We start from the raw sequence: 21,181 nt of genomic DNA on the forward strand, positions 1-21,181 counted from the left end.
TGCTGCATTGCAGCATGAAATACACAAATTGATTTCCTGCAATGCGGTTGCATTGTTTGATTTGATTTGCATCGTCTCCTCCAGGCTATCACTGTTGTCTATAATATTGGTTTAGCTTCTTTCCCTCCCTGATCTGATTATTCCAATGAGCACCATGACAAGCAACAGATGTAGCATGCCAACATTTAATCAAACAAACATGGTGGTGGAACACTTTTGACACCTGATAACACGCAAAGATCCACACAGTTTCTATTAATTCAGTTTTGATTGACAGGTATGGAATAAAATGCCTGTCCCTTTAGCCTATGCTAGCCTTGTAACAATAGTGTTCCGGAAGGTGGAAAAGCACCCAGCTATCATATCAAGTGTTCTGCTGTGATGTTGTGCTTTTATCTCAAGCCGTTAAATGACACTACGGGACACCATTCACTTCCTCTGTATGCAACTAGCTTCTCGTGTGGATTACAAGGCGTATTTGCAATCATGATGGATGATTAAAACCTGGTGACATTTTCAGCAGTCACGCAGGAGCCATCCCACTGGGCACACCACATAATTTCAAAGTGGAAATATGGGTAATTTAAAAGCACAACAAAGTTCAAATGGGAATACAATGTCAGATATTTTGTATTTATACAACTTATTGTGTTATCACTGTGCTTCATCTAATAGCACAACCAAATGACCTGAATTGCAGTTGAGATTACGTTAAAAGTGCATAGTGCATGTAATCAATGCTGTTCAAGATTCTGCACAGATTATTAGAGCAAATGTGAAGATCTCCACAGACCTGTGACCTTTGCATGCTATCTTGAACATGCATGCTTTCTACGATTACATAAGAATACATCTCTAGCTACAATAGGCTAACCTCAAAATGTGGCCATGGATGTGCTACTCATTTTAAGGTTGAATAAATACTGTTACATTAGTTTGTAAGATAGCTTTAGGCTACTTATTGTATTACCAAAAATCTAAGTTATAGACTAAATAAGACTAAATCTAGTCTAATCAAACTTTAAATGCATTTCAAATAAAGTTTGATTTATTCCTCTTTTATTTACTAAGTCGTTCAAACGAGATACTAAGTAATTCGTTTGAGATACTAAGTCATTTGAACGACTTATCTCGTTCAAGCAACTTAATTGTTCTATTGTCTAAATAGGCCTCAGTTTTTACGTAGATAACTTTTTTGAAATCCAATATATTTTACAGGTAGATTCCACGTCACAATACATTGATTCAACCATTGATGCCCAGCGGGATGTTTTTGCCTGCCGCCCAACATCCAGTTTTCAAGGAATCTGATGATTGCATTAGCATTCCCGGCTGACATTTTATTTTTCCCTGGAAGTAGTAAAGCCTTGTTCACTTTGGCAGTTTGAAGTGACTGAAATATATATTTTTTATCATATCTGATTCGAATCTGTTCTTTTTCCTGCAGACTGAACAGCCAAGAAGCACATGGAATCAGCTATTTCAAGCCACATTTCAAACCACCTTCATAGGAAGCACAAGCACACACCCATCGTTACTATGACAGCTAGCGTAACCATGTCAGCTAATGACTGCCGTCTGAACACACACAAATCTGATTTGGTCAATTGTAACTTGGACAGTCCCTATTCCATAATGAATTTGACAAACAAAACTGATTTCAATATTTAAAAAAAATGCTTTAGAGCCCTATAGAAAATAAGAACCAAGCAGCCAATTTATGAGGGTGAGGTTCTGGTGACAATGCTACAGTAAAGATTGAACATATGCTACTTAATCTGACTTAACTGATCTTGAATGTAAATAATTATTTATAGTTTGAGCACTGTCCATTGAGAGAAAGTGAAGTGAGTATAAGCCAGTTAGCAATTTTAGGGAGAGAGAACGTTTTTGTAATGTTACCTGTAATGTTCCCCTGGTGTTTGAACTTGATGGGAACATTCTATGTATGTTAGCAAAACCCTCCTTAGAACCTATTTAGCATGTTTTTTTTGCGTCAGAGTTAAGAGAATAACATTCCCTTAATGTCAAACAGAATTTACCCAGAACGTGGTAACCATGTTCTCAGAATATCCGGTCCCGCTTTAAATGACGTGCAGCTTATAAGGACTTCATAAAGCCTTCATAAAACCTTCATAAACACTGAATAAATGTGTCACAAATCATATATAACCGTATGTCATGCTCTATAAAGGGTTAATACATGTGGGACAACTGTGTGACATAGTCAAATGTGACATAACCCACACTGACAAATATGACATAAACCTGTATTTCATAAAGGGTGGCATAAGCACCACTTAATAAAGGCCTTATAAATCATTTAAAATGTAATCTTCACAAAGCATTTATAACCTTATTATGCATCTTGGTAGAGTATTGCAACGCCAAGATAGTGGGTTCTATTCCCAGGACCACCCATACGTAAAAATGTATGGATGCTTGACTGTAAGTTGCTTTGGATAAAAGTGTCTGCTAAATTGTATATATTATATTATATAACTCTAAAACATTTCTAGGAGGGCCCAACCTTTTTCCCTATTGGGTGCATAGCCAATATTGGACCTGACCTCAACTTTCCCCAAAATGCTGTGCTGCAGGATGACACACTCTCTAAAGTGCAGTCATGCACAGCAACAAACGTTGGAAGGGCCCTTTAAAATCCATTATTCGTTTTTTGCCTAATTCAGTTTTTTTCCCTTGTAAATGTTTCTCAGTTTTGTTTTTCCAGTTTTCGGATTTCTGGTTTTCCCCCATTTTTTTCACACTTTTTGATAACATTGGAGACAACTTTTGAGGTCTGGGAAAAATCGAAGGAACTTAGATTGTTGATTGTAGTTGCCCTTAAATTCAGTGCACTGTTGTTTGGTTAGTGGTGTTTCTGTAACGCAGTAAGCGCACATGTGGTGAGTTTGCAAATCAAATGCCAACTTGTTCGATAAAGTGAACCTTTATTTATTGTAATTTCAATTAGTTTGTAATAGTTAAGTGTTAAGTTAGATTACATATCTATGTTATTTCAAATAATGTTGGTGAGTTCACAGCAATTGTTAGCTAGCTAACGAAATGTAGCTAGCTAGCAGGCTCAGCTAAATAAAAATCCCCCTAGACACAGCCACATCTCACAGTCATATCGTGAGATTTGTTAATGAAAGAGGAATATAATAATACGAATTGAATGGAGTTCCCATCTCCCCTTTTAGAGTATTTCTGGCACAGCACAGAAATGCCCTTATTCAGATGGTGTGACAAAGGCATTTCCTATCATACCTGCTAACTTTCTTTGTTGTTATTTGCCATGGAAATTCCTACACAGGGACACCCAAAGTAAATCTTAAATTAATTAATGTTTATTTGTCAGCGCTGGAGAGGTTCCAATAAACTCAATGCATGATAGTACACATGTCAATCAGGAGCTGATAGGCAGTCCCTGCAGTTGTATTATATACGGCTATACACAGACAAGTTATGATTAAGCATAATTAATTCATCATTACCGTTTTGTTTCACCCATGTTCATAACATGTGACAGACCAATACCTCACGAGGCTTCTTTCTCTCTAAGCTGAGACCTTGAAACTGAGATATATTTGTTCGTTCTCAAAACAATTGTCTGGGTGTAACGCCATATTGCAGCTACTTGTGTACCCCCCCAACATTTTTTTGGGGGGGGCACACGGGTAGTTTGGCTGGGTCAAGGATGAACCCTAAGCCAGCTACCCGCGCTTATAGGAAGGAACGTATGGAGTGGAGGGCGCCGTGTTTTGAAGAAGTGCGCACGATCTCGCCCATACGCACGCACAGTCCAGTGCGAGTTATTCCAGCCCCTCGCAGATGCCGTGCTAGAGTGGGCATCCAGCCTGGTAGGAGGATGCCTGCGCAGCGCGTCTGGTCGCCGGTACGCCTCCTAGGACCAGGCTACCCTACTCCCGCTCTACGCACGGTAACCATCAGGCCCCTGCACAGCCCAGTTCGCCCTGTACCAGCACTCCGCTCATACAGGGCTGCTAGTTCCATCCAGCCAGGACGGGTTGTGCAGGAGGTGCGATCAAGGTCACCTGTGCGCCTCCATGGCCCAGTCGTTCCAGTTCCCGCCTCTCGTGCTGACCTGGAAGTGCGAACCTCTAGTCTGGCACGTCCACTACCAGCCCCACGCATCAGGCTTCCAGTGCGTCAGACCAGGCCAGAGTGTCCGGCAACAGTGCCTCGTCCAGAGTGTCCGGCAACAGTGCCTCGTCCAGAGTGTCCAGCAACAGTGCCTCGTCCAGAGTGTCCGGCAACAGTGCCTCGTCCAGAGTGTCTGGCACCAGGTGAGACGGCCCACTGTCCGGAACCAGGTGAGACGGCCCACTGTCCGGAACCAGGTGAGACGGCCCACGGTCCGGAACCAGGGGAGACGGCCCACTGTCCGGAACCGGTTGAGTCTGCCTGCGACCCGGAACCGGTTGAGTCTGCCTGCGACCCGGAACCGGGTGAGTCTGCCTGCGACCCGGAACCGCGTGAGTCTGCCTGCGACCCGGAACCGGGTGAGTCTGACTGCGACCCGGAACCGGGTGAGTCTGCATGCGATCCGGAACCAAGTGAGTCTGTATGGGATCCGGAACTGAATAAGTGTAATTAACAGTGAACTAAATGAGTCTGCCTACAGCGTGAAACGGAGTGAGTCTGCCTACGATCCGGAACGGAATGAGTCTGCCTACGACCTGGAACTGAAGGAGTCTGCCTACGGTCCAGAGCCGAGCGACTCTGTCTACAGTCTGGAGGACAGTAGGCCGGAGCCAAAGTCACCTCCAGTATAGGTGGGTTGGGGAGGGGGGGTGTTGCACAGGTGCCGTCGTTGACGGCAGCCACCCTCCCTTTAGTTTAGGGGGGATATTTTTGTTGTTTAGGGGTTTTTGTGTTTTCTTTTGAGGTGCATTCGGGGTCTGCACCTTTGGGGGGGGGGGGGTACTGTCACATCCTGACCAGCAGAGGGAGTAATTGTATTAGTTTTGGTCAGGGCGTGGCAGAGGATTTGTGTTGGAGGCAGGTGTTTCTAGTTGCCTCTGATTGAGAGTCCTATATATAGGTGTGTGTTTGGTTTGGTATTTTGTGGGTAGTTGACTTTAGCACTGCTGTTAAGTGTATAGCCTGTTAAACTGTCGGTCTGTCGTTCTTCGTTTTGTTGTTTTGGTGTTCACTTTATTTAAAATAAATATTCAAAATGAGCATCCACATTCCTGCTGCGTTTTGGTCCTTTCTACCCGAAGACAGCCGTTACACTACTGATAAGCAGTGGTGTAAAGTACTTAAGTAATTCAACTTTAGAGTACTACTTAAGTAGTTTGAGGGTATCTGTACTTTACTATTTTTATTTTTGACAACTTTTACTTTTACTTTACTACATTTCTAAAGAGAATGATGTAATTTTTACTCCATACATTTTCCCTGACACCCAAAAGTACTTGATACATTTTGAACGCTTAGCAGGACAGGAAAATTGTTTAATTCACACACTTAAGAGAACATCCCTGGTCAGCCCTACTGCATCTGATCTGGCAGACTCACTAAACACATGCTTCGTTTGTAAATTATGTCTGAGTGTTGGCGCGTGCCCCTGGAAATCCTTAAATAAAAAAAAACAAGAAAATGGTGCTGTCTGGTTTGCCTAATATAAGGAATTTGAAATTATTCATACTTTACTTTGATACTTAAGTATATTTAAAACCAAATATTTTAGACTTTTACTCAAGTAGTATTTTACTGGGTGACTTTCACTTTTACTTGAGTAATTTTCTATTAAGGGATCTTTACTTTTACTCAAGTATGACAATTGGGTACTTTTTCCACCACTGCTGATAAGTGAGGATTTGTTCAGTCAGCCACTTACATGAACACAGACATTGGTTATTAGAACAGCACATGAAAAGAAGACAGAAATTGGTTAAAAGAAAATGACACAATAAAATCCCCTTACATACTTTAAAGTGGAACCAACATGCAGAACCTCCAGCAGGCAGAGGGGAAAGAACCATTTGTCTGCCAGCTCAAGAATAAGCTACACTGTTCACAGCCCTGGGTAAGTTCAATGTGTAATTGCATTGCTGAACTTCTTGAAACTTTATGTATGTGTGTTGTTTAAAAATGTAAAAATAAAAGGAAATGTATGGTTTAAACATGTCTTTAATGTGTAATTTATTTATCTGTTAGTTAATTCCCTAAGTGTTAATAGATTTGTGTTTACATCGTTAAGCCTTTATGTACAGTATGTGTTATGAATGACCAAATGTGTCTGACTTTTTAGTAAATACAGCGTTATATAATACAAGGCATTTATATATGTGTTCTAAATGACCAAAGGGGTCTGACTTTAAAGTAAGTACAGCGTCATGCGATAGTCGTTATGAATGTGTTATGAATGACTGATTGTGTCACTTCAAACAAAGTACTGGTATTCCTCTTCTGTTCCCATGCTGGAGTCCAGGGCTTGATTACAACATGTTACAATGGTGCCAACATTTTGTGGCTGATCTTTCAGCGGGGGAGTGGTGAATATGTCAAAGACCTGACTGGGTCCAGCACTGCACGGTATGGCTTGTTATATTGTTGTGTGTGTATTTGTGTACTGAGGAACATATAACTACAGTAGGGTCCAGGATAAAGACACGTTTCTTTATGTTGGAGGCTTTCATCAAGGTATTGCACACAGAGTACAGATAAGCCTGGGATATTACCCATTCAAAGTTGGCCTTAGTGGGCATGACCATAACATTCTATGAGAGTTTCCTTACTGAGTAAAGTATTTGACATCATTTCCCCTGGTCGTCACTAGTTAACTCAGCTACAAAGTCATAATTATGGCTAAACCATGCTAATTTCCACAATTTATCTTCTTAAAATGAAGGCCACTTTATGTGTTGGTCCACCAGACCATCTGCGCATTTGGGCGGAAGTGTCTGGGAATGAGTATTAGGTGTAATGTGACTGACATGACTTCACTTTAGAGCATGTGCCATCATTCAGCACAACATGTCACCCTTTATAAAGCACATGTTCATATCATTTGACATAGTGGATTATGTCATATGACATGGGTTATTGTCAAAGTTATGCCACATTTATGAACCCTTTATAAAGCATTACTTATGGTTATAGATGCTTTGTAACACATTTATGTAGTGCTGATGAAGGCTTGATGAAGCCTTTATAAGCTGAACACCATTTAAAGCGGGACCAAATATCAAATATTAATGTTCTAGACACATTTCATGGGATGATGCGAGAACATTCATGTGTCCAGTTTTCTGAGGGCTAGGATAATTCCTGTGTCCAAGGACTTAAAACGTATAACATTCTGTCATGGTCCCCTGGAGGTTTTTGTTTATTTCCCAGCTTGTTCCCTTTAAGACATTTTTCGGACGTCGTCCAAAATAAACGTTCTCCGGTTGGATGGAAACCTGGTTAAAACATTTTGAACTTCTAAAGAATTTAGAATTTTCGGTAACACTACTTGGATAGTCCCCTGTAGTTGCTCAAACGATCAAGAAAGTAAGAAAATGTCAACAGCATCTCTGCTGATATGTAAGGGTTAGTTGATAGTTATTTAATAGTTGTTGATAGTTAATTTAGCATCTATAGACCATCTACGGATGGACTACCAAATAAAGTGTCACTGAATTTTCTATTGTAAACATTGTCCGTATATGAGGCTGCAGCAATTAGACAAAAACGAGAAAACGAGGAGCCACACATTAAAGCTGCAGCCATGATCAAAAACCATTAACTGTTATAACCGTTGTAATACACACATTTTAGAAAATATGTTCCAGCTTTATTTTAGTGCATATGAACTCTCTCACTTAATTCCATTACATTTTTCAGAACATACTGTATGTTACAACTTTATTTTGAGTGGATATCAAATCTCAACTCTCGCATATCTCATCAAGCACTCCACATTGTTTACAGCTGACTGACAGCAGCCATACAGAAAGAGCCATCTCTGTTTCTATTGAGTTCTACTGAAGAGCAGAAGAGCTAAAATATTTGTGTGGTCAAAAATAACACAAACAGGACATGGTTGATGTCAAACATCAATGACAATTAAAGGAAAACATTTACAACTTCTAAAGATTGTAGGGTTTTCTATTGGAAACATTGTCTGTGTGAGGCTATACTGCGATTAACAAGACAATGATGGGACAATGTGGAGCCACACATTAAAGACGGATCTACGAGGAAGGCCTTGCAGCCATGTAAGGACATGAGTTGGAGACAAATCTAAAACCTCAATGATGATGGTAAATACCCCTAAAGGCAAATACCCACACAGACCCATACAGCATTACTCTTACTCTTGCTCCAATCTTTCAGAGACAAAAGCTTGGGTTTCAGCATTTTCCCATCATCCAAGCCCATCAGGACTTGGCAAAAGTGTGGATCAGCTGCTTGGGATAACTCAGATGCAAGGCGTAAATCAAACCAAATAACAACATAATTGCATCAGCCAACTTGGAGAGATCAGTCATTTCAATGTCACCTTCTAGCTCAACAGCAGTCCTCGCTGGGTTGAACTGGACATGATCCATTGAGGAGTGCTGACGACTGTGAGGAGAGCGACAGGTGTGTCTGTAATGTCCAGCTCTTCAGTTTCCTCCACCTGAAACATTTATAAATGGAAGTGTTTTACCATACAAGTGAACAAATGTAAGATGTTAAGGTTAAGACTGTATACAGGAAATACTTACATTTCAGGTCTTGAGGAATCCAGTGGTTTCCTCACAAAGGTAGATGGAGAGACCACGGAGGGCAGCAATGCGCCTAGTGTTCACGTCAAGTTATGTGGTGTTCAATGTAGGCCTACATTCCATGAGACTTAAAAAAAACATGCAGGGCTTAATATTAACCTGCTTATACACTTGTCCTTCAGACAAGGAAGTGACTGAACATGTTGTTGTGTTGTTTAACGCAAGAATCAGACAAATGATGCTACCCTCTGCCTATTCGCTACTTAGCTTATTCAAGCCTGTCTCAAAATACAACACTGCCCTTAAAGACAAAAAATAGCTGTTTACTTGACTAGTTTTTCAAATATGTCTAGAAACGCACACGTGATGTGCTCTTGTGGGAAGCAATCACTCCCCCATAGCTGACTACAAATGATCTATAAATGGGCAATTAACTCACTAGCAAAGGATATGAACAAATGTAAATCACTTTTTTAAATTTGACCTTTATTTAAGTAGGCAAGTCAGTTATGAACAAATTCTTATTTCAATGAAGGCCTAGGAACAGTGGGTTAACTGCCTTGTTCAGGGGCAGAACGACAGATTTGTACCTTGTCAGCTGAGGGATTCGATCTTGCAACCTTTCGGTTACTGGTCCAACGCTCATACCAGAAGGCTACTTGCCCCCCTTCAATCTCAAAACAAGCGCATCTACTCACCACTGCTCATTCTGTAAAAACGGTCTAGTTCAAAGTGAATGGCATAGATCCATATATGGCAATGTTCTATTTGCATTTAGGCCTACTGCAGCTCTGATTGGTTATGGCGCACTGGTCTGTGTAGAGTATGGGCCTGAGTCGTGCCTGTCAATGCAATAGAATCCTACTCCGATGCGTTCTGCCTACAACTAAATCTCTTGCATAGTTTGTTTTACGTACTAAAAGACTTTCATAGTTCATTTTGTTACGGTATTTTGCGTTGAAAGTTGTTAATATTGCGTTGATTCGATCACAATTCCCACAGTAAAGGGAAACGTTGCTGGTGTTAACTAACAGGGGAAACTCTATAAAGTTGAGTGAAGTTCAGTCTAGTGCTTCTCTGCAGAGCCTGATATTTCTTCTGCATGGCAGTACCAGGGAGCTGCCTGCCTGTGCACGTGCTCAGCTTAGTGCGAGCATTGCTAGCAAGCAAGAGCAAGCATTTTAGCCAGTTAGCCTAGTACAACAAAAACAAAACACGTGTACTGTATGAAAGAGTCATGAAAGAGAGGATGGCACTGGCATTTCTGGGTGAGTCAATGTTTTTTTCTACTTACACACGCACGCACACACACACACACACACACACACACAAATTGATGTTGGTATCTTGTCACAGAATCAGACTAAGCATAGGTGATTTGATGATGTTGAAATGTTGAAGTTGAAATGGTGCTGAAATAGTGGCAGCTCCTTTTTTCTTAGCGACTGTAACTCTCTGCGGTTCTAAATCAATAGTTGTTTTGTAGTCTGAAAAAGACGGAAACATTAGTAGGTCATGTTACTGTTTGATTGTGGACTTCACCAGTGATGTCGCTCTCTGGTTTTGTGATGAAATAAAGGTGCGGTTGAAAAGGTGCGTGTCTTCTTATTGTCTTGGCCTTAGGCCTATATATCACGGTGGCAAGGGATATGACCTAACAGAGCAAATAACGCAATTATCACAACACATAGGTTGTAATATGGCTTTATTTCCTGGCTTGGCTTCCTCTGTGATTTTACCCACACACCTCTACTGAATCACCCCACTCTCTCTCAATCCAATGTTGGATACAGTTATTATTAGAAATCATAACATTCGAATTCTCGACAGTGAGAATGAAAGGTGCTAGTCAAGGAACAATTGAGGCTTGGACAAATATACTTGACTCTGAAATAATTATTTGCGGTAATATGTAGTTACCCATAATTGTCATCTCATAGTTAGGGTCTGTACAATTATTTAAATGTTTTCATGTAATGTGTTACTGAGAGCTGACTGGATAAGCCATGTACAGTATAGAACTTTCCCGCTTCTCTCTGTTTGAGAGTAGCAAATCGCATGTACTCTAGACATTGACCTGCTGTATCGATCCGTGTGTAGGAGAATGGCAGGGCACTAAGGTTGATCTGATAATGCTCTCTGTGACTTGCTACCCCGATAGATTATAGAGGAAACAATTAGGCCTGTTATAGTGTTGTTCAGTGTATGGCTTAAATGACAATATTCACTACCAGGGCCATACTGTAGCTAAAGAACAAGAGCTAAAGGAGTTTCCATGACCTGATACAATCTGACGGTAGAGATGTAACAAAATCTATAGTAGCCAAGCTATACTCAGAGTAAAGTATCTAAACTCCTATTTAAATATTGCCCTCCCTCCGGAGGTCTGGGATCTTGAACCTTGACATCTCTTTTGACCCTGGCCTTTCCCATGCACAGAGCCAAGACTATTCAGAATGCTTTTAGAAGCTTTTAGAACTTATTTATGTAATTTGCCTGTCAGTCTGATTCAGTCTGCCATGGTGACAATATACTGAATATAACACTGTGCACTGTGCCATTCCTTGACCATAAATAACTGGCAAAGCACACCCAGAGAAGCTAGTTAAAACACAATAGTCTTTATCCCATCCCAATTTTAGTCCAAGTCTGAAATGTAGATAATGTGTTCAGTAATACACTTGTAGAGTGTCGTGGGATTGGAAAGGAAATTCTGGAGCAGGGGCATCTAGCAATATCTAGCACAGAGCAAATCCCTCTTTTTGTATTGTCAGAAAATTGAATTGAAGTCCACTTTTATAGGATGGCTTTATTGAAATGTTTCTCAAAACAGTTTTTCTAACAGTAATTAAACTTAGCCGGAGCACAGCCACAGCTTCCCCAGGGCAGAGACGGAGATCGATGCTTTAACAGGATTTATTGCTTTAAGATCTGTCAAATCAAAAATTCATGTTAAACACTATTGCAGTCCATGCATGCAACTTATTATGTGACTTGTTAAGCACATTTTCACTCCTGAACTTATTTAGGCTTGCCATAACAAAGGGGTTGAATAATTACTGACTCAAGACATTTCAATTATCATTTTTTATGAATTTGTAAAAACAAAAATGTTGATTTAAAAAAAATGCAGGCACAACAAAATGTAGGAAAAGGGTGTGAATACTTTCTGAAAGCACTGTATATTGCTGGATGTCCTTTGGGTGGTGGACCATTCTTGATAAACACTGGAAACTTTTAAGCATGAAAAACCAAGCAGCGTTACAGTTCTTGACACACTCAAACTGGTGCGCCTGGCAACTACTACCATACCCCGTTCAAAGGCACATAAATCTTTTGTTTTGCCCATTCACCCTCTGAATGGCACATATACACAATCCATGTCTCAATTGTCTCAAGGCTTACATTTTGTATTTAACCTGTCTCCTCCCATTCATCTACACTGAGTAAAGTCTATTTAACAGGTGACATCAATAAGGGATCATAGCTTTCACCTGGATTCACCTGGTCAGTCTATGTCATGGAAAGAGCAGGTGTTACTAATGTTTTGTACACTCAGTGTATATCCATCTCAACAACCCAGAGAAAAATAAATTGGCACCACCATTTCAACAATTAAGTCACGATGACTGTTCTAGCGGCTTGTCAGTGCTTAATTGATTAGTTGCTAAAACTAAGGAGAGCAATGATGGGCTTCCACTCTGATGTCGGAGTAAAGCCGTTGTTCACTCTAAAAAATGTCTCTTGAATCATATTGAACAGTAAAACTACCTCATACACCTTCAAAAAACTAAAATGGAATTCATATTGAAAATATCAGGGTCAAAATAATTATTGTTGGTTAAGAGATACATTACATATCCACAATTTATAACCCTCTCGGACAGTTTTATGAAATTCAGTTTTGAATGATTAATATATTAACTTTCAAGCACAACTGGTGCAGATGGGCAAAATTATTATATAAATATTTTGCCTCTTTGACACCAAACTGTATAAAAGAGAGTATGAACAAATGTTCAAATGAATGATTGATGGTGTGGAGAACTGCTTCATTTACTGAAATGTACATTTCATTGTCTGATGTGGCACTTTTTCTGATTATTTCTGACTAGCACTAATGGAATGAAAATTACTTTTGAATAGATCAGGCCTATCCTAATTTCCTTTTGTCACAATCCTTTTTGAGACAACGGTGACCTTCAGCTTTCCACTAAGGGCTGTCTTTGTGCTCTTAATTTCAGGCTGCTACTTGTGTGCCTGGAGAAAAACAGCCTGCTGTGACCAAGGAAGAAGGGTTCTGTAAATACAGCATATGCATGTCACACTCATCAATGCACTGTTTTGCAAGAATCATATTAAAAGTCTTACATTTGTGCAAAGCTTTCCTCCAAATCTATTTGTTTGAGTTAAAGTCCAAAAAAGAAGAATACGACTGAAGGAGGAGAGATTAGTAGAAACTAATATGGTTTACCCTTTTACTGTGGAATAATTGTCAGAGTGAAAGACCTTGTGCATTTCAGGTAAAATAACAACCCAAAGTTTATATAACAAGTTGCTGTTTCGTTTTATTTCAAATTTGATTAGGACTATTCATTCTCTTTTTAGGCCTCATCAATAATGAATTTAATCTTGCTTATTGACATTGTTTGGCATGTCCACTCTCAGCCATAATGCAATTTATGGTAGGCTATATTCCACATAGACTGTAACTATGTACAGTAACACAGAGTGATATAATTGGCCTGTTTAATATTGGCATCAGAGGAAAAAGTACAATATTAATAATGGAAACATTGCAAATTTGCAGGATACGTACGGTGTTAAAATTAAGAATATATCCTTTGAAATAAATCACAATAATTGTGAGCTTGGCTGCATATTAAGTTCAATTGAATGAGGTACAACATGAGGCCATTAACCTAGGATTTTCAGTGGGCTTACATCATCCACAAAAAATAAAAGCATACATAGAAAGTAGTTGTAACATATCACCTAGTACACATGAGATGGTCAACAGAGACAATGGAACCTTGATAAAGAAAATTACAGACAATTTTTAATGAAGGTAAATGTGGTGAAAATTCATCAATCATTTATAAATAGCTAACTTTGATTAATTAGCAACCTCTACCATTAACCATAATTGGATCCTGAGGGCTTTATTTTTGGCTGCCATTAAGTCGGCGCTAGTGTCAAACGGCATGTTAGCTTGCAATTTCGTCATGTAAAAACAGGCACACTGGCATTTTCCAGCCCTAAAGCCGGGCTTGGCAATTTACCTGTCTTATATCAGCTAACTTGCACTCAGATGGACGAGGTGGAAATATTTGAGCTGTGTCCTTACAAACAGTGCTAATTTCAGGCAGCACTGATAGGGATATTTAAGACCAACCAAAAGCAAGTTTTAGTGGTAACGCAGTTGGTTATGGTATGAATTTAGAGAGCGGAAACGCAGCCTATCCAGCGGTGACACACACTGCCCATATCCACATGGAACAAGAGTAGCCTAATGTGCTTTTGGTGCCTCTGTACTACGTATTTAGAAACATAAAAAACGTATTTTCCCCCCATTTTGTTTCATTTCATTAAAACGAATCCGCCCCTTTTAAAAAAATGTTTTGTCTAAAACGACATACCCAAATCTAATTGCCTGTAGCTCAGGACCTGAAGCAAGGATATGCGTATTATTGATACCATTTGAAAGGAATCACTTTGAAGTTTGTGAATTTTTTTAAATTAATGTAGGAGAATATAACACATTAGATCTAGTAAAAGATAATACAAAAAAATAAAAATAATCTTTGAAATGCAAGAGAAAGGCCATAATACATTATTCCAGCTCAGGCACAATTTAGGTTTTGGTCACTAGATGGCAGCAGTATGTGCAAAGTTTTAGACTGATCCAATGAACCAATGCATTTCTGTTCAAAGTTGTGTATCAAGACTGCCCAAATGGTTTCTTAATACATTTTCAAGTTCATAACTGTCTACTCTCCTCAAACAATAGCATGGTATTCTTTCACTGTAATTGCTAGTGTAAATTGGACAGTGCAGTTAGATTAACAATACTTTAAGGTTTCTGCCAATATCAGATATGTCTACATCCTGGGAAATTCTCTTGTTACTTACAACCTCATGCTAATCACATTAGCCTATGTTAGCTCAACCGTCCCGCGAGGGACCCACCGATCCTGTAGAGGAAACCAAGCATAACCTCCCCTCCTCTCAGTGATGGCTTTTTTTGTCTACCCAATGCAATTGCGAAGTAGTCAAAACTGTCGATAAAGGGGTTGGCTCCTGAGACCACTTGGAAATAAAACTTAATCACTAAAGGTTTATTAAAATATGAAGTTTGACAGGAGTAAAACAGTGAGCTGACAATTCTTTTTATCTATGCATTGTAGGCAGGCCCACATTATTTTAGCCATGCAGGTCCTGTTTTAGATGTGTGTAAAACCTTCCATAGTCTGTGTTGTTTTAATATTATATGCCCATGGGGAGAAATGATGGTGCCTGTAAGTGTGACAGTCTATTTAAAACAAGTTGTTGTTTCGTTTTGTTTCAAACTTGGTTAGGACTATTCATTCTCTTTTTAGGCCTCATCGATATTGAATTGAATCTTGCTTATTAACGTTGTTTGGCATGTCCACTCAGCCAAAATGCTATTTACCGTCGGCCTAGCCCCTATATCAGTGTGAATGCTATTGACACCATGCAATTACTTAGAACAAAGTGGACTGTAAATGGGTTATAGTTAACCTTTTTAGCAAAGATGGGATAGGTCTATATTTTGCTATTTCGTTTCTGTAAGCTATTTAACAAACTATAACAGACTAACATTGGCAATACGTAAAAGGCAATACATAAAATACCGTAAACACACAACCTGAAGCAACCACATATTTTGCCATGGAGCACGTTCTGATTGGCCAGGCCTCGACACACCCAGAACTCGCACCAATGCCAGCAGGTGCGTCAATAATTGTATTACACCCCTGAACCTATAGCGCTACCACCTGCGCTAGATTTTCCATTGTGTTTGTGTCACTGCTCTCTAGGAGTGGTGGGGGGTGAAGTCAGGCGCAGGAGACCAAATATGCACTAGTAGAGCATTTTAATTCCATAGTCCAAAACACCATGAACAGGCATAAAAACAAACCAGACAAAATAGTCCACCCAAAAAGCGCCGGGACGCAGTCCAGAAAGAAACACAAGTCCACAATAGACAAAGAAAATCAAACGCAACCCCAAAACCCACAACAGGTAACAACCAAACAATCCCGCACATTTTACATTTTAGTCATTTAGCAGACGCTCTTATCCAGAGCGACTTACAGTAGTGAATGCATACATTTTCATCAATTTCATACATTTTTTTTTGTACCGCACGAACCCAACCTAGAAAAGCGAGACTAAATAACCCACTAATGACCCAACTCAAAACAGGTGCAACAAAAGACAGACAAAACCAAACGAAAAGGGAAAAAGGAATCGGTGGCAGCTAGTAGACTGGCGACGACGACCGCCGAGCACCGCCCGAACAGGGAGAGGAGCCACCTTCGGTAGAAGTCGTGACAGTTTGGTTTGTTAAAATAGAGCCCAAAGTGTCCAATTTTGAGTTTGAAGGCTACACTGGGAATTACTCACATACTGACAAACGGTTGAAAAAAGTGTGATTTTGCCATTCAGTATCATACATAATGTGAACACCGTGATTAGTAATTTGCCAACTATCAGTTTATGAAATATGAACACATGAAGCAGAAAGTGTGAAGAGACCCTTCCATGTAAAAAACATTTAGGAAGCCCAATTCAGTATTAGCATCCCAAATCAGAAGCCCCACTATGTAGCAATTTTGCAGATGGTGTAGTTTGGATGCATATTGTAAGCAGGATGCATGTTTTGGAATATTTTATTCTGTACTGGCTTCCTTTTTTCACTCTGTCAATTAGGTTAATATTGTGAAGTAACTATAATGTATTTTCTAATACTGGTTATCATATCATCATCATCATGACAACAATCAAATCACAAGTGCTGTTTCAATAAGAAGTATGAAGGGGATACCTCTTCAAACATTGGTAGACTCTCTAAAACAAAAGGTTAAGTACGATACAACTCATATATTCTGTTCAGGTGTGTGTGCATGTGTGATGTGCAGGTTCATTTGAAGCTATTTTAAATGGAATGCAATGTTCTGAGTTGTGTGCTGCCTATGTGCGCTGAGTTGTTATGAATTAAATTTAGAAAGAAAATATTCTGGCTCTGTACTAACTTGCTGAAAAAAATTAGCTGGTCATGTTGTGTTTTGCACACTGGTGACCAGCATCACTAGTGTACCAGTACATGCTGGTCACCAGCAAAACCAGCATCAAGTCACATTTTTCTGGCTTGCAAAGTGATGTTTAATTCCTATTGGAATCCAGCCAGGGTCGGGATATCCAACAATTGGACGTTTTATTCACCCACAGTCTGCATTCAGAACGACAGCCAGGGTTAGAAAGATTAATAAATGAGACTACCGAAACCATCTAAAATAGAACAACCATTTCCATAATGGCTGTAATAAGTCCAACTAACAGATTTGATCAGTTTATTTCCCAAGATATGCCTCAAAAATGGGGATCAAGTTTCTTACCAAGCAGTATAAAATGTTCTATAAATGTTTAATGCAAGACATAGACTATGATGCTGTGGACAATGACAAATATACTGACCTTAAGAAAATACATTATTTATGTCCAAAATGTGAAGACACCAACAATTATGTTCCCGCTTTATAGCTTATGTAATAGCTTAATATAAAAGAATTGGCAGGTCAATTACTTTTTTACATTGTAGACCCAATGAAAATGTGTATACCGGTAATGTGGTTAATGTGTTATGTTTATATACAGGCATTATAACCCCTACCTTGACAGATGGTAAACAGTGCTGGGGTCTTGTGGCTATTATATTGTGGAGTGAATTCCATTAATGCAACCGTTTGGAACTGAATTAATCAGACGTTCCATGTGTCTTATTGTTATAAATTACCCCCCCCCCCCCCCCAAAAGGCACTCATTCACACATTTACGCATTCAGATGTTTACAGTAAGTCACGCCTTCAAGATTTTTTTTATTTTTTATTACATATAATTAAAAACATGTTCACAAGTTCCACAGTTCATTTATGAAATTTACCCCCTCTCATATGTGTGTGTGTGTGCACGTGCAAGCAATGCGGCCAGACCTCCAGTTCTTCTGACAGCTCTTCATTTGTATGCTGTGGCTCAGAGCTATGCTCCACAGAGGCCAGCTCCCCTCTCTGCCAAACATCCATGCTTCTCTGATGCTCTCTCTGCTGCGATGCAATGGGATGCTCCAGACTGTTCAACAGGCCCTCTATATGCATGTAGAGTAGTACAAGGTAAATTAGTAAATTAGGCAATATTGGCATTCCAATCAATGGAGCACTGGCATGGAATACCAAGTGTATTGCACACATTCATTGGAGGAGGGCTAATTGTTATCAATTTAAGACTGCAAAAACGCCATGTTTATACAGGCATTCCGAACAAACAAACCTTAGAGCTGGGGATAATGATCTGAATTTGGGAGAAAGACTTTTGCAAGGGGATACGGTAAAATGATTGAATAGTATGATAGGATTGGATTTTTTGAAAAATTCTTCCCCAAAAAGAAACCCAGTGTCACAAAAGCAGGGGCAAATAGATGCATCGATTGCGATGTGCCCAGGAAGCTTTCCTCCACCGGCCCCACCCTGCTGTTCGACTTCACCTAAGTTTGATAAATGGGCCTGCTGATTATCACAAATCTTAAAGCTGTTAGGGCAAGCCCATTTGGTAGGATTTATGTTGTCTGTGTTATATTTCTCCTGGAGTGACATCATAAGATACAGAGTACTCCTGCAGTTCCACAGTTCTAGTGGTGGGAAATACTGAGCTTAGTATTGTAAGTATTGTTGTACTCATTGTAGCATGAATGTGCTATCTCAACTTCATCTCACGGCACCTTTAGATTCTTCCAGAAATATACAATTTAAACTTTTGGAAAGGTCGGCCTTTATCCTCTAAAGGTACCTTCTATAAGACATGCTACTTTCATCTGAAGTGAAGTTTATGTCAATTGTCAATCATAGTTAGTCAGGCAGCAGGCACAAAAAACAGAAAAACAAAACCACTTACTCTGTGATGACTCATACACATAGAAAAAAGGGTTCCAAAGGGTTCTTCGGCTATGCCCATGGTCGAAAGGATTCTACATTGAACCCAAAAGGGGTCTACCTGGAACCAAATGGGTTCTACAAAGGGTTATTCTATGGGAACAGCCGAAGAACCCCTTTAGGTTCTAAATAACACCTTTTTTCCTTATTGTGTACAGCCACAGAGACCCACAAAAAAAACAGAATTGAAAATTATTCTACATGGAACCAAAGAGGTTATTCAAAGGGTTCCCTTTTGTTTCTCGATAGCACCATTTTTTCTAAGAGTGTACGACTTGTAAAAGCATGCACAGTTTATTAGGCTACAGATGAAATATGTTGTAATTAACTTGACAGGGTGGTGAAAGTATACGGTGATGAGCGTGATACTCCTTTCCAATAAATATTGAGGGTCTTAATTTGTTTGCTGTGACATGATGAGCTGCCAATTAACACATTGAGTGATTGGGACTGTAAGGTTCTATCTGCAAAAATATGATTCTGAGATAATTGGCTTTAAAGTTGTGAACCCTCAATGGTTTGAATGGTGTTATATCTTGTAACTTAACAACATATATTGGGGTATTTAGAGTACTATATACACTACATGACCAAAAGTATGTGGACACCTGCTCGTAGAACATCTCATTCCAAAGTCATGGGCATTAATACGGACTTGGTCCCCCTTTTATAACAACCTCCACTCTTCTGAGAAGGCTTTACAGTAGATGTTGGAACATTGCTGCAGGGACTTGCTTCCAATCAGCCACAAGAACATTAGTGAGGTCGGGCACTGATTTTGGGAGATTAGGCCTGGCTCACAGTTGGTGTTCCAATTAATTCCAAAGGTGTTCGATGGGGCTGAGGTCAGGGCTCTGTTCAGGCCAGGGTTCTTATTCGTGGAGAAAAGGACAAGATCCTGTGCCCGTGCATTGACTACCGGGGACTCAATGACTTTACTGTTAAGAACCGTTACCCGCTACCACTCATTTCCTCGGCCTTCGAGCCACTCCAGGGGGCCACTGTGTTTACCAAGCTGGATCTACGGAACGCCTACCACCTGGTGCGGATAATAGAGGGGGATGAGTGGAAGAATGCCTTCAACATGGCCAGCGGCCACTACGAGTATCTGGTCATGCCTTTTGACCTCACCAAAACCCCTGCTGAGTTCCAGGCTCTGGTAAATTATGTTTTCCATTACATGTTCAACCGATTCATCTTCATCTACATTGATGAGATCCTTGTCTTCTCCCGCTCTTCCCAAGAACATGTGCTCCACTTCCGGCAGGTTCTTCAACGCCTTCTGGAGAATCAGCTGTTTGTGAAGGTGGAGAAGTGCAAGTTCCATCGCTCCACCATCCCCTTTCTGGGTTACATAATCTCTGCTGGAAGTGTCCAGATGGATCCCGGGAAGGTGAGAGCGGTGGTGGATTGGCCTCAGCCTACGTCTAGGGTGCAGCTGCAACGTTTCCTGGGGTTTGCCAACTTTTAGCGTTGCTTTATCCTGGGTTATAGCACCCTGGCTTCCTTCCTGTCTGCACTCACCTCTACCAAGGTTCCGTTCACGTGGTCCTCTGCCGCTGACCGGGCGTTCCCGGGACCTCAAACACTGCTTCACCACTGCTCCTATCTTGGTTCATCCTGACCCTTCCCGTCAGTTCGTGGTGGAGGCTGACGCTTCGGATATCAGAGTGGGGGCTGTCCTGTCCCAACGTTCTGCCCTGGACCTTAACCTCTTGGGGCTAGGTGGGACGCTAGCGTGCCACCCGTGGTGCACTCCATCAACAGCAGGTGCATTTCAAGAGCGGCAAATTTGAATCCAAATAAATGTCAAAATTCAAATTTTTCAAAAATACAACTATGTTACACCATTTGAAAGATAAACATCTCCTTAATCTAACCACGTTTTACGATTTCAAAAAGGTTTTACGGCGAAAGCATAAATTTAGAGTATGTTAGGACAGTACATTTACAAGAATTGTGTGTAATGTTTTGTCAAGTCAAAGACAGGGTCACCAAAACCATAAAACCAGCTAAAATGATGCACTAACCTTTTACAATCTCCATCAGATGACACTCCTAGGACATTATGTTAGACAATGCATGCATTTTTAGTTCTATCAAGTTCATATTTATATACAAAAACAGCGTTTTACTATGGCATTGATGTTGAGGAAATCGTTTCCCTCCAATAACCGGCAGTCAAGTCAGCGTCAGAAATTAAATAATTAAAATTAGAAAACATTG

The sequence above is a fragment of the Salmo salar genome, chromosome 13, assembly GCF_965601325.2.
Source record: "Salmo salar chromosome 13, fSalSal1, whole genome shotgun sequence".
Taxonomy (NCBI): Eukaryota; Metazoa; Chordata; class Actinopteri; order Salmoniformes; family Salmonidae; genus Salmo; species Salmo salar.